Here is a 19,208-nt window from a genome sequence, read left to right as displayed (position 1 = left end):
CTTTCATGATTCTTAGGGGACTCAAATGAATAGAGTAAATACTTTATAAACTATAAATTAAAATGCCTTGATCAGTAGATGTTGTTGTCATTACTCTTAGATGGTAAAGAAAAGTGTGAGCCAGGTGCAGAAGTCATTTAGAAAACAGAGGCGGGCTGAATCCAGGGAGCTTGCAGATAATAGTAGAGTGACTTAAATAGGAAACATAGACAGATGTACACATTTTTCCAATTGTGCATGGTGGAAATTCTCCAAGAATAGGACAACCCAAGAGACCCCCTGCCTCTTCTCCTAGAAATCTTTTCATCCTTTAACAATACCCCTCTTCCAAGATGTATCCTTATTCACAGCCTGTTTCTACCAAGCTAAGTGGAAATTTGGCACTTATTTGCTTATTTTCCTCAACATAATCAGGCAAAATGAATTGGTCCGAACATATAAATAATAAGAGCTGCATTACCTGATTCAGTTTTGTACACTTAACAGGTTAACGATGCAAGTGGAAGCTAAATGCATGCAATGAAAGAAGGCAAGAATGGATGTTAGAATTATTTGGCTTCCTGATTATCTTACAGAAGTCTGGGATATGGGTAAGCTTATTGACTCAACATTGTCAAAACTGGTTCAACCAAACAGCTCAGCCAAACCTGCAGACTTGCCACCGTGCCTTCATTTTAGCTTCCATTTGTAAGCTTCAATCATGCATTGGCATGATAAGATTTGCTCTACACCCTGTGTGCTGACAAAGTGCTTCTTGCTTTGTATGTTACCATATTGGTTCTCCTGAAGATCTGAGGTGAATACCTGTAAACCTCTTTTATAGATTGGAAAACTGAGGCCTATAAATTTGGCGCAAGGTTACTTGTCTGGTAATTGGCAGAGGTGGATTTCCACTGTACATCTCTAGACTCCAAAACTAATGCTTTTAGTCTACCTACTGTGAAGGCCACACCTCTATAGATTTTTTTTAAGTTTATTTATTTATTTTTGAGAGAGACAGAGACAGTGCAGGTGGGGGAGGGGCAGAGAGAGAGGGAGGGAGAGAGAAAATCTCAAACAGGCTCTGCACTATCAGCACAGGGCCTGATGCAGGGCTTGAACTCACAAACCCATGAGATCATGACCTGAGCTGAAATTAAGAGCTGGACACCCAACCGACTAAACCACCCAGGTGCTCCTCTGTGGATGATTTTTTAAAATTTTTTAAATGCTTATATATTTTTGAAAGAGAGAGAGACAGAAAGAGAGAGAGAGAGCATGAGCTCTCTGTGGTGCTTCTCTGTGGATGATTTTTTAAAATTTTTTAAATGCTTATATATTTTTGAAAGAGAGAGAGACAGAAAGAGAGAGAGAGAGCATGAGCAAGGGAGGGTCAGAGAAAGAAAGCACACAGAATCCAAAGCAGGCTCCAGCTGTCAGCACAGTGCCTGATGCAGGGCTTGAACCCACAGACCGTGAGATCATGACCTGAGCTGAAGTCGGAGGCTGAACCAACTAAGCCACACAGGAGCCCCAACTGTAGATGATTTTTGATCCTCTCCGCGTCATGATTCTGGGACTGACTTGACCCCACGATATCCATATACGTCCTACTTCAACTTTGATCTCTTCATTACAGTAGGCTTTTCTACCTCCAAGTTTTCCACCACCCACCATCCTAGATCTTTGCTATTCACTTGAACATTTTAGACATCATAGTCATTAGGCCTCTTCCTACTTAGTATGGGCACCAGCAGACCCTCCATGTAGAGATTTGTAAGCATGGGTCCATGTCCCCAACTCACATTGCAGTTCTTGTAGGTAGAAAATATCTTATATATTATCTATCACTATACTATTTATCATAATACCATGCACATAATTTTCACTCAAAGTCTATTTTTTAAAGGCAAAGTAATTGAATTAATAAATAGAGGGGAAAAACATTTTGAATAACGTGTAGGAATATGTGCTGCTTGATGTGGAGTGTGGCTCCACTTCTACTATACATCTTTAACTGATCATGATGGAAAAAATTTCTTATTTTCCATTGTTTCAGATGCTTTGCCTATATTTCTCATTAGCCTTGTGGTAGAGCTGCTAATTTTCTGTATCAATCTTTCCAAAATGAAGCATGAGTGATAATACACCTTAGGAAAGTATGAATGTTATACCTTATTTCCACATAGAGACATGAATTATTATTGTAATTATCCTTCAGGCACTGGCAGAAATTGGGGCTGTGTCTCCATTAAATCAGGAAAGGTAGAAATTTTCACAATTTGATTTGTATAGGCTCTCTGGGACAATCTTCTTGAGGCTGGATCACCTGAATTGCCATTCATCCATTTTCTTATACAGCCTACAAATATTGATTGAATTCCTACTACATGGCAGGCACTGTGCCAAAAGTTGAAATAGGACAGTGGCCAGACAGATATAGTCCCAGTTTCATGGAGCTAATATATGTTGGAGATCTCCTTCCGGGAGAAGCTAGTGGCCCACCCTCCTCCTAATGTCCTGCTGTGAGCAGGGCAGCCTAGGAATCAGGCAAGAAGTGGAAATTTTCAGGAAAATTCTGTCTTCAGAGCTGCTGCCCACAGTCCCAGAGATCAGCACCCCAGATTTAATTGCCCAGATTTTGTCTTTCAAATGCTCCTCTGCATGGGAATATTTAGCATCCAAAGTATAGACTTGATGATAAAAAAAAATGAATATTTATTTTTGAGAGGGAGACAGACAGAGTACGAGTGGGGGAGGAGCAGAGAGAGACAGAGACACAGAATCTGAAGTAGTCTCCTGGCTCTGAGCTGTCAGCACAGAGCCCGACGCAGGGTTCCAATTTATGAGCTGCGAGATCATGACCTGAACCAAAGTTGGCTGCTTAACCGACTGAGCCACCCAGGCATCCCAGCCTTGATGATTTTAAACAAAGCATGACATTTATGAGCTAAAAGACACTTTGGCTGTTTTTGGAAAGCATGTTGTATGGAGTGTGTGTAACACACACGTGCATGTTATGAAGAGACTTAGTGACTTTTGTGAGGTCACAAGGTTGGTTGGGGCAGAGATGAAATTCAAACCCAGCCCCTGTTCCATTCTCCTTCCGTATCCTGCATTACCATCCAGTTATATGTAACTTGTACCTTAATATGAATTTTTAGGAACTACTATGGCCCACTGTCAAATAGTAAAGGCTTTATATGAATATCCATCCATATTCCACCTGTTAAAAATCTTCAATACACAAGATGTGTCTTCTACTTTTAAAACATGAGGTCATCTTACAGATTTTCTGTCACCAATGGTCGTTAGGTCTCTAGGCAAGTCCTTGAATTCCACTAAACTTTAAAAAAAATAGAATAAATCAGGGCACCTGGGTGGCTCAGTCAGTTAAGTGTCCAACTTCAGCTCAGGTCATGATCTCATGGCTTGTGAGTTTTAGCCCCACATCAGGCTCTGTGCTGACAGCTCAAAGCCTGGAGCCTACTTCAGATTCTGTCTCTGTCTCTCTCTGTCCCTCCCCAGCTCATGCCCGCCGCCCCTCTCTCTCCTTCTCAAGTATAAATAAACATTAAAAAATTAAAAAAATAGAATAAATCTAATTTAATTACATGCCAGAAGACCAACCATTTGGAACTTCTGAGAACCTAGTATTTCCTTTCTTTCTTCAGCCTTTATGTTCTCCTGATTAATAGGCAAGAGACACTAAGAAAAATAAGAAAATGACACTAATATTAATTGTTACTCTATTCTAGATTTCATGCTGACTGCTTTCTTTATATACTTTTTTTTTTTAACATTTATTTATTGTTGAAAGACAGAGAGAGACAGAGCATGAGCAGGGGAGGGGCAGAGAAAGAGAGAAACACAGAATCCGAAGCAGGATCCACGTTCTGAGCTGTCATCACAGAGACCATGAGATCATGACCTGAGCTGAATTCAGACGCTTAACTGACTGAGCCATCTAGGCACCCCTCATGTGGACTGCTTTTAAATATGCTTACATGCAATCTTACAAGAACTCTCTTAGGTATATATCATTGATATGCTCTTTTTAGATGAGGAAACAGAGAACTTAGAGTACTTTCTCAAAGCTCATCTGACCTCCATACCCATTCTGCCTTACCTCTCCCCATCCGTGGTCTATAAATGCATCAATAGGTTTAGCAATCTGCCAGAGCCAGGACCAGAACGGGGCTGTGAATCAGTTAGGGTATGACTGAATTTCAAGCCAGATCTGAAAGATTTCTGTATCATATACAGTTTTAATTTAGCCATGTTTTGTCTCTCTTCCAACAGCACACATGAGGAACCTTGTAAACCAGAATGAAATTATGTTAGGTGAGACCAAGTAGGCCTGTAATTTGATACTTTTGTGCCCTATAGACGTCTAACCACTTTCATGATTTGGTATTCCAGACACAACTCCTTTCTTTCTTACTTTGTGTTGTAGGGTAAGCCTGTTCAGGGTGTCCAGGAGCATCTGCCCCTCAGGTCATAATGGCTTAGGGCTCTAAGAATAACAGATATCTAAGAACTGCCAGAAAGTGTGACTGAGTTCTGAAGGGTTTGGACGGTGGGTACAAAGTGCAACCTGGTGGGTTTCTCTGCCCAAACAATATGGTGTAACTCAGAAAAGAACCTCCCAGAACAAAGTGAAGATGAAAACTGCTGACTGCAGGAGCGTTTTATGATAATATTACTTGAGGCTGTAGTCCAAGTGCCAGCAACATCAGCATCACCTGCGGCTTGCTAAAAATGAAGAGTCTTAGGTTTCACCTTAGACCCACACATCACTCTCTCTAGGAGTAAAACCCAAGAATCTATTTCAACAAGTTCCTTGGGAGATTCTGATCCACACCAAAGTTTGAAAACCTTGCTCTACAGTATCACAACCCATGCAACTGTAGCCCTAGCTTATATGCTTGATACTGAAAATGGTTAATACCTGCTACTTACAGGGCCCCTGGACTGGCAGAAAAATTCGAGATTTCAATGTCTGTTTCTCCTTTTATAGCATCAAATTATATAAGTAAAAATATCAGATTTTTTCTTTCCCAAAGAAAACAAATAGAAAAGACACAAGCAGCTCTCAAATGTCGTATTTCAAAAGGCCTCAAAAGTTTCCTGTTTGAAAATCTATACTTTTTTTCACAGACAATACTCACTAGACTCCTGGAGTACTAACCACATCAGTGAACTGAACTATTCACTACCCCTCTGGGACCTTTGGGATGAAATCACCTAGGGTTCTAGCTTCACATTGTCCTCAGCCACATGCCAAGCCCAAGGATGCTGCATGTTCTAGGCCACTGACGGTAACCTTGGCTTGGAATATCACAGAGGGGGCACCTAAGAGTGAGTGGGGAACCTCAGGCTGGGAGCAGTGTCCGGGACTCTGTTCTGGCTGGTCAGCTCCCAGTGCTGGTTCTTTCCTTCTGAGGGACACAGCTCTACCTACCTCCCCATCAGGCTCACCATGTATGGGTCTGATCAGGGTTACGCCTCCTTGTGGAGCAATAAAAACATTACCAGCTTCCCTTCTGATCCCTGTCTTCCTCAGCTCGGCTTCAGTTTTCATATGTCAACAGTGGAGGGAATAATGGTGAAGGAGAAAGAAGACTCACCAGAGAGGAAGGCTTTTATGGGGGACTTGGACCCATAATTCAGCTCTGCCTCTCTATGAGGTGCTGAGTAGAGTGTCTGGCACAAAGTAATTGCTCACAAAATTTTTAAAATAAGACATTCTAAACACAGTAGTGGCAATTGATGTAAGCAATTATAATAGTATTATTAAAGGTTTTGTTATTGTTGGTGTGGTCATTGAAACAAGTGGCAATTTCTAATGTGCAAACCATTAACTTTTCACATTGGAAAAATAAACCAGGAGCCATGAGTCCTTTCTATTTCCCAACTCCTTTTCTCTTACTTCTCCCCCTAAGAGCCACTGAGAAAACAGATATCAGAGGGGTATAAAGGGTTATGCTTTCACTAACAACAGGGTGACCTGTTTTCTGAGTAGAGCAGGGAATGTGATGTTGTTTCTTGGATCCAATCCTGAGGCTGCCAACAGAGTGACACCATGGCAGGAGAAAGAAGAAAAAGAAACAAAGTGGAGGTAAAGTAAGTATATTCACTAAGTCAAACACTGATTGCTTTGAGTTTTCACAGTTCTTATATCTTTTGCAATGTACAGTGAGGAAGGTATTATTAGCCTCATATTCCCGACGATAGTAGAAGGCAATGGAGACACCTGCCAATCAAGATAGTGGTCTAAGGTTGTGCAGGCCATAAGCACCAAGGGCTACAATCTGACCCAGCTCTGTGCACATCAAGGGCTGCATGCTTTCTACCGTGACTTCTTCTCCCCCTCCTCTCCTTTGCTGCCCTCACCAGAACTACCTACCACTCTGGATTACTAATGGGGCCACTTGAGAAATGAGAACTCACATCAAGTTTAGGAGATATGGAAAGATGGAAAGTGGATCCACTATAGCCAAGAGGAAGAAGAGCAAAAAGAAAGGGGAAGGTCATGGAAGAAACAAGTGGTGGACTGCAAGTGAGAAGTGAAGTTTCTCTGGGCATTCACCTAGGCCACTCTGTAGGCACTGTCCATGTCAGAGAACAGTAAAATGTAATCACATCACTGCTGTAAAAGCAAGAGCATAAACTCTTTGCTAAATGAACAATCATATAAAGTACCATTATCCACACAAGTGCCCTACTACAAGATCACATTCAAAGCTATGAATACTCTTCTAAGACTTTTGAGGAATCATGGCCACACATGTGAACTGTTTGAAGTGGAACAGCAACCTGCACTTATTATTGTGAATCAGTCTTTGTTGAGTGATTGTATTATGAATGTTATGAATGTCTCACAGAGGAGGAATCTGTTCTTGACAAAAATCTATTGGACAAAGCCAACTTAACAAGACATCTCCAAAAGTGGCTGGTACTTGCTGACTACTCACAGCCCCAGGGACCTTGCAAAAAGTTGAAATGATGAACTTTTGCAATCCTGCTTGATTTGACATAGAAAAGAAAGAGAGACATTAAACTAGGGGAGCTGGGGTTATTGCACCCGCTCATTTTGAACCAAAGACTCACATATTCGGCTTTCTTTCTCAGTGGATATGGAAGTGGGTATCCATGATGCAATTCTTTTGTAACACCCAAAAACAATGCATTTCTAACTACCTTCGATTTGCAGAGTTGCAATAGATACAGAGAATTACTTTGCCCTTTATTTTGACCTTGACCTACACAAGATGATGTTGAAACGTGAGAAAATTGAGAGAAAAAAAATGTCTCAGATTCCTGCATCTGGAATAAAAAACAGATGGCTTTCCCAACACTACTAAAAAAAATGTGATCAAACTTTCTCAAAGGATTTGAACTTCCCCTTTGAGAATAAGTTGTATTTGGCATCTAAATCCAAACCTACTTCCTTTCTGCCAGCACAGGAGGACTGCAGAAATTTAGGATGCAACAAATGTACAGTAATAGTTCACTTCCCAAAGTCTTCCTCATCCAGTATATATATGTTTGAAATCACCAAAACACCACTTTCTGATCTAAGTCATAATTGCAATGTACAGATACAGTACAAGGTGAAATGTAAATTCTCTCTTCATCCCGAAGGCATAAATGTACCAATAAGTTGTCATCCCTCATGAGCTAATTTTCCTGATAATTGGTATTAGAGTACAGTGTTTCTAAACAATGCCCTTGTTAATTTATATTTATATAAAATATCTATCCCATAATGCATTTAATTGAACTGGTTGACATCCAATTTTCTAAGCCTCGTTTTTTCTTACATGTTGCTAAACGCTCAATTCTTTTTTCTAACATTAATTAAATTAATTAATATTTAATAGGTTTTCAGAATGACATACAATCTGAAACTATGTTCCTTATGAAGAATGACTTTCTGGTTGTCAAAAATCAAGACGCAGACAGTCCTTCAGGGTTCAACTATTTTTCCATAAGAAATCTTTAATTAATCATCAGTTTAGCTGTCGATGACTCTCTCATCTCGTTCTCAGGTTTGCTCCCTTTTTTCTTCCTTAGAGCCGCAGTTCATGACAAGCTGCTCTGAGATATGAAGGTATTATTCCAGTGGAGGAGAGATGGTGTGGTTATTTTTGCAAATCACCAATGGTGGCCCTTTACAATGACTTGGTAGACATCAAACGCTGGGGGGTTTCCCATAGAGACTATAGACCCTCACACTTTGAAGGCAGAAAAGCTGATAGGTTCCAATTTGTCCCCAGTAGTTTCCATGCAGCTTTCTGTGGTGTGAGTGAGTAGAGATTCTATTGTTTTAGCCTTGTGTCATTCTCCTTGTACAAAACATCTTTTCTTATTATTAGATTCCCACCCCCCACCACCAATCAAACATAGCAATGAGACTGTGTAGATAAATTGCTCTTGTCTTGTCACTGATCATAAAAGCTGAAGACCCATGCCACTGAGAGCATAAGGTCTCCAAAACACCGCCTGGTTCTGTGGGAACAATTAAGGAAGGATGTCGAGTGATAAAGTACTCCTTTTACTTTGACAAGAAATGAACACAAATAGTAACAATTCACACTTCATCTGTTCTTGACAAGCCTTCATAATAGATCAAAAATGTACATAATTTTCCCCCAAAATTAGAGGATGCAGGATTAGAATTATAAGTAAATATGTTAATTGATTTTAAGGTGGCTGGGACCCTCACATAGCACATACCACCCTAAGGAAAACTCAAGAAACAATTTAGGCCAGGCCTTCCTAAGAGGCCCTCTTAGGAAAAGGTTGTGACAGACCCTCTCTCCTACAGCAATCTTCAAAAGGCTTGCTTTAATGGCCCATAATAATGTTCACCTTCATGTACATAATTTAATTCCAAAAGGAAATATCCAAGTGCCATTCATCTCATTTAAATTTAATTCTACCTGAATCAGGTCTGGCTTTGATCAAAGATGGTAGTATAAGGAATTGTAAGACTATTAACCCTGATAGTGAAAATAACAGCCATTAGAAAAGCTACCATTTGTTGAGTATCTTGTATTATATGCCCGACATCACCATAAACAGCTTGTGGTATTACTTAATGTAACTCACACTTCAACCCTGAGAAGAAAGTTTCTTATATCTTATTCCCATTAATCCCACTATAGAGATAACAAAACTGAGGTTCAGTGACACAGCTATTAGATAGAAGAATCTTTGCTCATGTCTTTCAAACCACATATTCTCTAATAAGGCTCACAGGCCCCAGTGTACTCCAAACTTCATTTCACAAAGAAAATTTAGTAACTTCTTCAGTAGGTATTTGATACTCGCTTTTATGCATAATTAAGAAATTATATGCTGCTGATAACTCTGGTAATGTAATGCCTAACCTCTCACATTCTTCCTTGATTGCCATGCAAAGGATTTGAAAAGAGATATTTTAGAATAATTACCCATCAGTAATCATCTCCACACAACACAAATCACATTTGATTCCCTATTAAGACAGACCAAGAGAATGAGAGGTTTTCACTTCAGAATGTTTTCTGCTGCAATCAGGTTAATTCTATGTTTCCATTCTATTGGTCTTCTGAATTTAAACATGGGAACATGGAACAAATTCTATATAGGGGATAATAATAACCCCAATCATGCATCTTGGTCTACTGGGGAAAAGTGCTTAACCATTAGCTTTCCAAATGAAGTGCCATCCCATTTAGGAGTGTCACTTTCCAGGAAGTGTTCATTCAGCAAATGGGGGTGGACAGTTTATTACTGCAGAACAGTTGTTACCTTGGTTCATTCCAAAGCTCAGAGCTTCACAATCATAGCCTGTCACATAAAATAATTCATACAGAAGAACAAAGAGACAAATGTCAAGCCATCATAGTTAATCGATGTCATTTTGTAACACCAATCAACAGTCCTCCAATCCATGGTGATAAATCATGTTTGATTTATAAATGCAGTAACCTTTCAAGATGATCAATATATCCATGATTCTTGTGGGACACTTGCCAAGATTTAGCTTCTTGTCTTTTCCTTTATTTAAGTAGGTCTAGAGCCTTAATCCAGCATCTTAATCTTAACCTGAAAGATCTATAATTTTGCACTATAATCAGCAGGCCACCTTCATCCAACATCATTTCCTCCTTCCCCCAAATTTGCTTTCTGTTTCTCTTTTTTCCACTGTGAGGATACAGCAGCCATCTCTCTGAGAGGGGAACATGTCTCTCCACGTCTCATATGAACAGAATATCTGCTTCCCAAACCTGTCTACCAACAACTGCTTTGTGTCCTCCTTCAGTCTCAGTATAGATGCCCTTTCTCCATCTCTGGAGTGTTCTTCCCTTCCTTGCACTCACAAGAAAGCATCATGTGCATTGACATGGAAATTCAAGTCAGGTTATTACTTCACCTCGGGGCATTTTAATTTAAGTAGTTTTTAATTTTTTAATTTTAGCTTGGTGAAACACAAGTAGTTGGGTGGTTACACATGTGTTTGGTTTATAATTTATCTTCAATTATGCAAGCACTTTTCTGTGTGTTGCATGCACTTTTATACATACATGTTATGCATCATGAAGTCTATCAAGCATTCAGAAGAGTGAAAATTTCAGGAATAGCAATTGAACATTTATGTATCTGCAGCACAAATAAAGAAATAAAATGTGACTGGCACCTCAAAAGCCTCCTGTGTGTCCCTTGCCAGTGGGACCTCTCTCCTTCCTCTTGAGGGTAAAAATATCCTGACTTTTGTGATCAACCACTTCTTTGAAGCTTTATCTTTTACCATAAAATGAATATCCTTGTCCCATGTTAAGTAACTTTAAGCACTCAACTCAGGTAGGGGAAGCTTTATAGAATCAAGCTCACTTTACCAGATATCTGTGGCATACAGAGTAAGTGCCAGATATGAGAAGGAGGATATGAGAAGATAGGGGGAATACAATTTATGAAGACATAGTCTCTGACCCCAAGAAACTCACAAGTGTTGGGAGGCTCTACAGGAGCTCATGAAAGCATAAGAGTGAGAAATTTTGTCAACCCTCGCCATAATAAATAGAACAAGGGGAATTGGAAGGGGAGAGAAACAAAATATAGCAAGATTTGTCATTGCTCTGTTTTTCCAAACCAACACATGGGCTGGCCACTATCACATTAGAAGAGTATGATCAAGTCTTTTTCTAGAAAATGAAGTGTGTGGAGCAGGATGAGAACCGCCTCCTAGGTGAATCTGACCAGTGAGCATGTTCTCTGTCTCTGGCACTATGAACAAGGTTTTTCCAGCTCATTTCTGAGACAAGACTTATGACGTGTCAGGGAAAGAAACTTTGGAAGTAAACTCTTAATCTTCTGAGGGCTTAATACGTGTCCCATTCTTTATATTCCTTATTTGGAAAATAAAGATAATGGGCTACTGACAAAGTGTACTGGGATGGTGTTTGTGGGGGATGTGGCACAAAGCTTGGCACCCAGGAGAGAATAAGATCCAGCTTAACCTTGTAGAGTTGTGAGTTCCATTATCTAAACCGTAACTTTATCGAATAAAGAACTGGGTCGAAAATGAAACTGAAAAGAATCTTAAAGATTATATAGAGGCCTTAACGGGGTCATGTATACCATCCAGATAGCCTCAATAACACATTGTTCTCTCAAGGCTGTGTCCTTGAAAACAGCTCCCATGTGGACAGAGCATACATTCCAAGGACATGGGAGGGAGTACGGAGCCTCCAATTGCCCAGGTCCAGCTTGGAGATCAACCAGCAGTCACGTTCTCTCCATGACCTCCTCCAATGCCAGCTCAGACATTTCCCCAAACTCCAGCTGTCCTCACTACTTCCCCACATATTCGACACTGGTCAAATCCATTTTTTTCTGCTGTAGTACTGTATCGATATTTATATCTTTAATAATGTTTCTTTTTCTACATTAAATTTTAATTTTTTTAATCTTTATTTATTTTTGAGAGAGAGACAGAGTGTGAGCAGGGGAGGAGCAGAGAGAGAGGCAGACACAGAATCCGAAGCAGACTCCAGGCCCCAAGCTGTCAGCACAGAGCCCGATGTGGGGCTCGAACTCATGAACCGTGAGATCATGACCTGAGCCGAAGTTGGATGCTCAACTGACTGACCCACCCAGGTGCCCCTACATTAAATTTTTTTTAATTTTCTTGCATTGGTAGTAAAACTCTAGTTGAATGGATAAAAATTAAGATTTGTGGATGGGCAAAGCTGGGTTCAAATCTTGCATTCACTGCTTACAAACTGGGTGATGTGAGCAAATTCCCTACCTTCTGTAAACCTCATCTATAAAAGACACCTAGTAATTTTGCTTCTGAGTTTTACTGGGAGGATTAAACGTAAGAATTTCAGTAGTGAAATCATAGTTAGTAATGATTATTGTTGTTTTCTCCCTAGTTAGATTCTAAAATCCTTGGCTGTGTAGGTATGTGGCATTCTTTTTCATATCACCCTCAGAGCTGAGGGAAGAGTTTGCTGATGTAATCCGCTCAGTGGATGTTTGCAGATTAATTGCTTTGGGCCCAACACCATGATGTGTACCGATCCTGTCCTCAGCTCCAGTGGTGTGCTACTTTCTATCTGAAAACCTCTAACTCCAAGAGTTGGCTACAAGTATGGTGTAACAATACAGAGGTGAGGGAAGCAGGAGGGGGTACTTAGAGAAAGTGCTTTTATGTGTTCCTGGGATTACAAAGCAACACTGGGTTGCTTATTAAATAAATGTGTCTGGTTGACAAAATGGCTGTCCCTGACTTTGACAAAAATGATCAATGAAACTCATTTTCTATAGGAAGATGCTTCAATGAAAGGCAAAGTCTAATCCTAATATTGTTTAGCTGACTGAATGCTTTGTGTCTGTAAAGGTCCTGCCAATTAAAGGTGTTTCAGCCAAGTCATCTGCATATTTCTCTAGCAATATGATCTGTCAACCTACACAGCATGATTCCTGAGCCTTAATATTATAGTAAGAGAAGCAAGTTATGGCATAGGGGCTGGCTGACTGGATATTAGTGATGACAATGCTTTGAAAGACCAAAGGCACATATTACCTGCTTGGAGATTCTGTGCTTTTGTTAGAAAATTCTGAGTTTTAACAACTAGAATTTATAGAGCAGTGTCACTTTGGGGCAGGTATTTGGCAACTGTCAGTTACTAAAAGTCAAATCACTAAAGTGGCAAACAATCCCAGATTTGAGGTGCTTTAGGGTTTGTGATCCTAAGACCTTGGAGGTACTGGTTAATGATTCTCACTGAGTAATCCATTATAAATCTCATCTCGTCATCCTTTGTTTAAATTTGCTTTTTGTTAGAATAGAAATTGGTCTTCCTTTTTTAATGTTTATTTATTTTGAGAGAGAGAGAGAGAAAGTGAGCACTAATGAGGAAGGGGCAGAGCGGGATGGAAAGAGAGAATCTTAAGCAGGCTCCATGCTCAGTGCAAAGCTCAACATGGGTCTAGATCTCACGACCACAAGATCACAACCTGAGCTGAAATCAAGAGACAGATGCTTAATCCACTGAGTCACCAAGGCAACCCAGGAACAGAAACTGGTCTTCTTACTGCACAGACATACAAGATGCACTTATCAAGAAGACTGGTAATCTTTGGAAAATAATTCTAAACTTAACTGGTCCCATAAGTTTTCTCGCTCCTAAGTGGAAATATTCTAATTTTATTGCCATTGTCCACAAAACATTTGAAACTCCTAAGGATATGCAACTGTTATAACTGCAAGGACATGGTCTTTGACTTAGACATCAAAGGGATTTGAAATTGTATTGGCTTCTGCCACATTCTAGCAATGTGGTCTTGCAAAAATCACTGAGTTTCATTGGTAAGTATAGACGAAAGAAAGAATTTCCTTTGAATGAATTTCCTTTGAATTCCTTTGAAAGAATTTCCCAGAATGATGTTTGGAAGGTATTATGATTGGAACATACTGGTATTCAATAAATATTAGTTTTCTTTAGTCTAGAATTGACTTTGGATTAAATATACCAGCCCCATTGGAAAAATCAGTTTAACTGTATTCCAATCATAAACTTATTTTTGATACAAAGCATAATTGCCCTCATGTAGTCCCAACCTTCTTCAACTTGACTAAATATTCTCCGGTGAGGCTTGGTTCACTGGTGACTTTGATCAAATTCACTCCAAAAGATGAGCATTCATAAAAAAATAAAGATATTTGATGTTTTATTTTGTGCCTAGTGCCTAGTACAGCTCCAGGCACATAGTAGGCTCTCAATAAATGTTTGTTGAGTGATTAGTCCACAGCCAAAACTTCCACTCTGAAAGTTGAAATTTTCAAAGATATCAAAGATCAACCCACTTAAATATGTGTATAGTTCTCCAAGAGAAAAATATGCATTTGTATGGTAAAGGTCTGGTATGAATTTTTTTTCTGGTAGAAATATTTTTTTAAGTCACTTTAGATTTTAGTCATGCTTTGTCTATAAAACCTTTCCTATAATTCAAGACAGTCTTAATTCCTCCCACTGAAGGAAACCTCCACAACAAAATGAATAAAATGTGAAACTCCAGAAATGCCACCAGAAAAATTAAAAATCTCTAATGGCAAAAGGAAAAAGCTATTACTATTATTCAACTTTTGATGTAAAAATAGAAATACACATACAACAACTCACCTATATTATTTTTTTGCCTCCCTAATAAAATGTAGGTAAGAGCATTTTTATCTCCATTTTTATAGAAATGGAAACAGGCTCAATGAGGTAAAAATCCCCAGGCAGGTCATACAAAGAGAGTGGTAAGCATAGTACTTTTTATTCTAAATTCCCTGTTATTTACACTTGACAATCATCTTATTTGGTCAAAGACTGGTCCTGCCATTGGAAAGGGAGACCCACAGTGTTTGTTGGGAATAATTTTGCTTTTTGTTGATTTTTCTTAAAGGTAAATGATGACAATTACCTCAGTATTCAAAGCCTATTTAATAGTTAGACACAGTAGGAATCTGGTTTTGTTATGGTTTCCAGAGGCCAGAAAAGCCTTTTTCTCTTTATTTTTCTCAGCTTTTCTTTTCAATAAATTTTAAACCCTAATCCTAGGCCAAGTTCTCTGGAAGCAGGAGAAGGGTGGGAGATTCTTATGCAAGTCAGTAATTGAAGGTGGGCCTATTTGGAGTAGGAAGGAGCAAGATGAGAAGGGAGAACAAGCTGGACAAGGAAGTGGTTCAATTAAAACCTAGCCTAACTCTGATTCCATAGAGAGTTCTGGAGTCACAGAGTTATACCTTCTTGAGTCAAAGGAGGCAAGTTTGCATCCTTGTATCAGTCAATAATTGGATCTGGCCACTCCTGGGATGGGAAGTTATAGTCTTCCAGGAAAAAGGGCTCTTGTCAGCTGAAGGCAGTTATCTGGAGAAAGGGACAGTTGAGAGTCATTAAAATTCAATGCTCAAAGGAGGTAGGAACCCTTGCCTGGTAAATGAGAAATAGATAGGACAGCAACAGTGTCCACCACAACGTCTTGAGTAAAATGCAACAAATTCATTTTATTTATTTATTTATTTACTTACTTACTTATTTATTTTTAATGTTTATTTATTTTTAAGAGAGAGAGAGTCAAAGTATGAATGAGGAAGTGGTAGAGAGAGAGGGAGACACAGAATCTGAAGCAGGCTCCAGGCTCTGAGCTGTCAGCACAGAGCCCAATGTGGAGCTCGAACCCAAGAACCATGAGATCATGACCCTAAGCTGAAGTCGGCTGCTTAATTGACTGAGCAACTCAGGCGCCCCAAAATGCAACAATTTTAGACACCCACTCAAAGGCAAACCTTTCTATATAGTACATTCTTAAAGGTATAGTACATTCTATACATTCTTTTTTTTTTAATTTTTTTTTTAACGTTTTATTTATTTTTGAGACAGAGAGAGACAGAGCATGAATGGGGGAGGGGCAGAGAGAGAGGGAGACACAGAATCGGAAGCAGGCTCCAGGCTCTGAGCCATCAGCCCAGAGCCCGATGCGGGGCGCGAACCCACGGACCGCGAGATCGTGACCTGAGCCGAAGTCGGACGCCCAACCGACTGAGCCACCCAGGCACCCCTATATATTCTATATAGTACATTCAGTTCCTACTAATATGTAAAAGATTGAAATTAGGTCCTCAACAGAACTATGGATTCCATTAATTTAGGGTCAAATGACAGAACCAAAACAAAAAAAAATAGGCAGTTAGGGACACCAAAAATGATTTTAATAATTTCATGATCTAGTATATAAAATTTGCATTATTTGAAGAAAGTATGTGGGGGAATTATAACATGTTTTAAACTACAAGGAAGACTATAGATAGCATGCTTGCAAAGTAAGTAACTTAAAATTATTCACACCAGAGTTTTCCCTTTGCCCATATGAATATATTTTACTCTATTAGATAGATATGACATCCAATAAAAGGCCTGTACACAATGTAATCCATTCTTCCTTTGAGTAACACATTGGGGGAATTTCAGGCCTGATGATAACATGTTCTGGGTCCCTGGACCTATTTATGTGTTTTCTTTGGCTTGGAAGGACTTGTTGAAATCTTTTTAGTACAAAGTATTTCTTCCAGTCTTGTCTAGGCCTCCTAGATTGCCCTAGAGAAGATCAGTCTCCTCTGTTGGCCCATGAAGAAATGAGACAGATCTGGGAGTACCCCAGAACTCAAGGCACCATTTCCTCTGGCATTCTCTGTGAAGGCCATTTTCATGGTCTGCAGAGAAAAGGTTAAGAGCATGTGGAGAATTTGGACAAGGACTCTGTGGTTGTTTTGTTCACGGGAGTAAGTCAGGGGAAGGTATTATGTCTCATTCATCCTGACTCCCACACAAGGTGGATACTGAGTGTGATAGACAGCTGTGTGGACACTAAATGCCACCCTTTCCTTATGGACACTCAGCATGACATCATTTCCCAGGTAAGTGAGATCATGCATATTAGTTATCTATTGCTATTTTACAAATTACCCCAAACTTTAGCAGCTTAAATCATCATACAGTTGTTATCTAACACAGTTTCTGAGGGTCAGGAATCCAAGAATGGCTTAGCTGGGTAGTTCTGGCTCACGGTTTCTCAAGAGGTTATAGTCAAGCTGCCAGCTGGGGCTACAAATATCTCAAGGCTGAACTGGTATTAGACCATCTCTTTCCAAGCTCACTCACATGGTGGTAGTAGGTTCTTTGCTGGGTGTTGGCTAGAAGTTTCCCAACATGGAATTCTCCCCATTAGGCTGCTCAAAACATGGCAATTTGTTTTCCACAGAGTGAATTATCGAAGAGAGAGCAAGCTCAAGATGGAAGCAGAAATCCTTTATAATATAATCTTGGAACTCATACCATCATTTCTGCCATAGCAATATGAGAGGGGACCACACAAGGTGTGAATATCAGGGGGCAAGGATCACTGGAGGCTATGTTGGCACTGCAACTTAGTTCTGGCCAACAGAATATGGGTGGAAATGATGTATGCTATTTGCAAATAAGCATGTGGAAAACACCCTCCACAATCTTCCGTGTCTATTTCCTAATTATCCAAGTGAGTAGTTAGGTCTTAAAAATCCAGAGAGGAATAGAACCAAAAGATCATAAGAGCCTGCATCCATGACTGACTGCACAGAGCAAACCCTCTATGACCTAAGGAAGAAAGAAACTATTAGTGTGTAACACCACTGAGATTCTCTTTCCTTCCTTCCTTCCTTCCTTCCTTCCTTCCTTCCTTCCTTCCTTCTTCCTTCCTTGAGGTTTCTTTTACATCAGTTAGCTTCCCCTAATGTGTATATGTGTGTGTATGTGCATTTCAATTCAGAGTTTATATATTTTGATTTTTCACAGCTTTATTAATATGCACTTGTTAGTATATTTGACTTGTGCAATTTTTCCCTCTATGTTGTTAGTATTGGCTGTTCCCGTTAACATGTAAATTTCTGGAGATCAGGAATCCTGTATTCTATTTTGTCTCTATCTCTCTCCAACAACCAATTCATTATCCTGCACCTAGAACAACTATTATCCACAGGTCAACTGCATGCAACCTTATTTCAACGCAAGGGAAAAGATGTCCCATGAAGTCTTAGCCCAAAAAGTCTCATTTCAGGGACTGACCTAAATAAGAGGATATTACAAGTCTTAAAAGCTTAACTTTACAGAAAAGAGTCAAAATTTCAAAATCTATGTTTAGCAAGGCCATCTTATGGAAAACAAATGCATAATTTTATACAATAGATAACCCAAATATCTGTATAGGAAAGAACTGTGCAATGGCACTTTTATATACTCAAGCCAATTAAAACTTTTATTGAGCACCAACTATATTCAGTAAACACATCAAACTTTAGCTTTTACATAGTCATATTGTTTAGTAGAAGTGTTGTATTTAAATATATATTTAATATCATATGTAATTATAATTAATATATATTTAATATTATATATAATTATTTACCATTTATATAATATTTGTATTATAATATAATATTGGAATCTATACACCTACATATCAAGAATTTTATTTTATCAAACTGGTTTACATTGTAATCTTTCACGGCATTAGATTAGCAGAAATGGCACTATCTGCGTCCTCCAACTCCTGGAATAAAGCAGAAGGCTTTTCTCATTTCCTGTACCAAAGAGTTTCAGTTTTTTAGTCTAAGGATATAAATGAAGTGCAGTATCTAGGAAAAATATTCACGTCTTTTAAAATGAGAGATCCTTCCTTGAAAGGTTACCTTGATTTTAAAGTTTCAAAGTAATTAAGAGCACAAACCTGGCTGGGACACCACTTGTTGTCTGTGACTCCATTTTTTATCACTGTTTGAAAGACAGATGAGGCAGGCCACAGGCATGTGAAATTCCTGACAGATTAACTTTTGGGGAGTCAGACCAAACTAGAAACTGCTGTTCCATTTGCATGGAAGTAAGAGCAAATATGGCTTACTTTTAAGTGATATCCACGCATCCGGTAAATAGAGAAAATGTAGTAGCCTCATTATTGGGCTCAGACAGACTAAGAATTCAGATCTTTTGGGAGAATTCACTTTTGTTTTTTAGTTGAACACCAAATTCAATTAAAATGAAGTGTGTATTGATTCTACTTTTTATAAAGTCCTATAATTGTAAGTTCTGGATGTAATACACTTTTAAGTATCAAATCACAAATAACAATTCTATCTGTGAGACATATTATTCGCC

At 39.1% G+C, this 19,208-nt stretch overlaps 1 long non-coding RNA gene across 5 annotated transcripts in view; it reads right to left on the bottom strand.

Annotated features, from left to right (window-relative positions):
• Window positions 1-19,208, bottom strand: part of LOC122215818 — a 314,991-nt gene that overhangs the window by 43,912 nt on the left and 251,871 nt on the right. Inside the window, exon 5 of one of the 5 annotated variants that reach the window (XR_006200558.1) lies at window positions 15,155-15,392. The exons of the other annotated variants lie outside the window; for them this stretch is intronic. This is a non-coding gene — a long non-coding RNA (uncharacterized LOC122215818). Of the gene's footprint in view, window positions 1-15,154; window positions 15,393-19,208 lie in introns of those variants that run through there. 5 annotated transcript variants of the gene reach the window in all.

Source organism: Panthera leo, chromosome A3 (assembly GCF_018350215.1).
Source record: "Panthera leo isolate Ple1 chromosome A3, P.leo_Ple1_pat1.1, whole genome shotgun sequence".
NCBI lineage: Eukaryota > Metazoa > Chordata > Mammalia > Carnivora > Felidae > Panthera > Panthera leo.
Note: the sequence above shows the minus strand (reverse complement) of the source record. Positions and strands in the feature narration are given on the sequence as shown.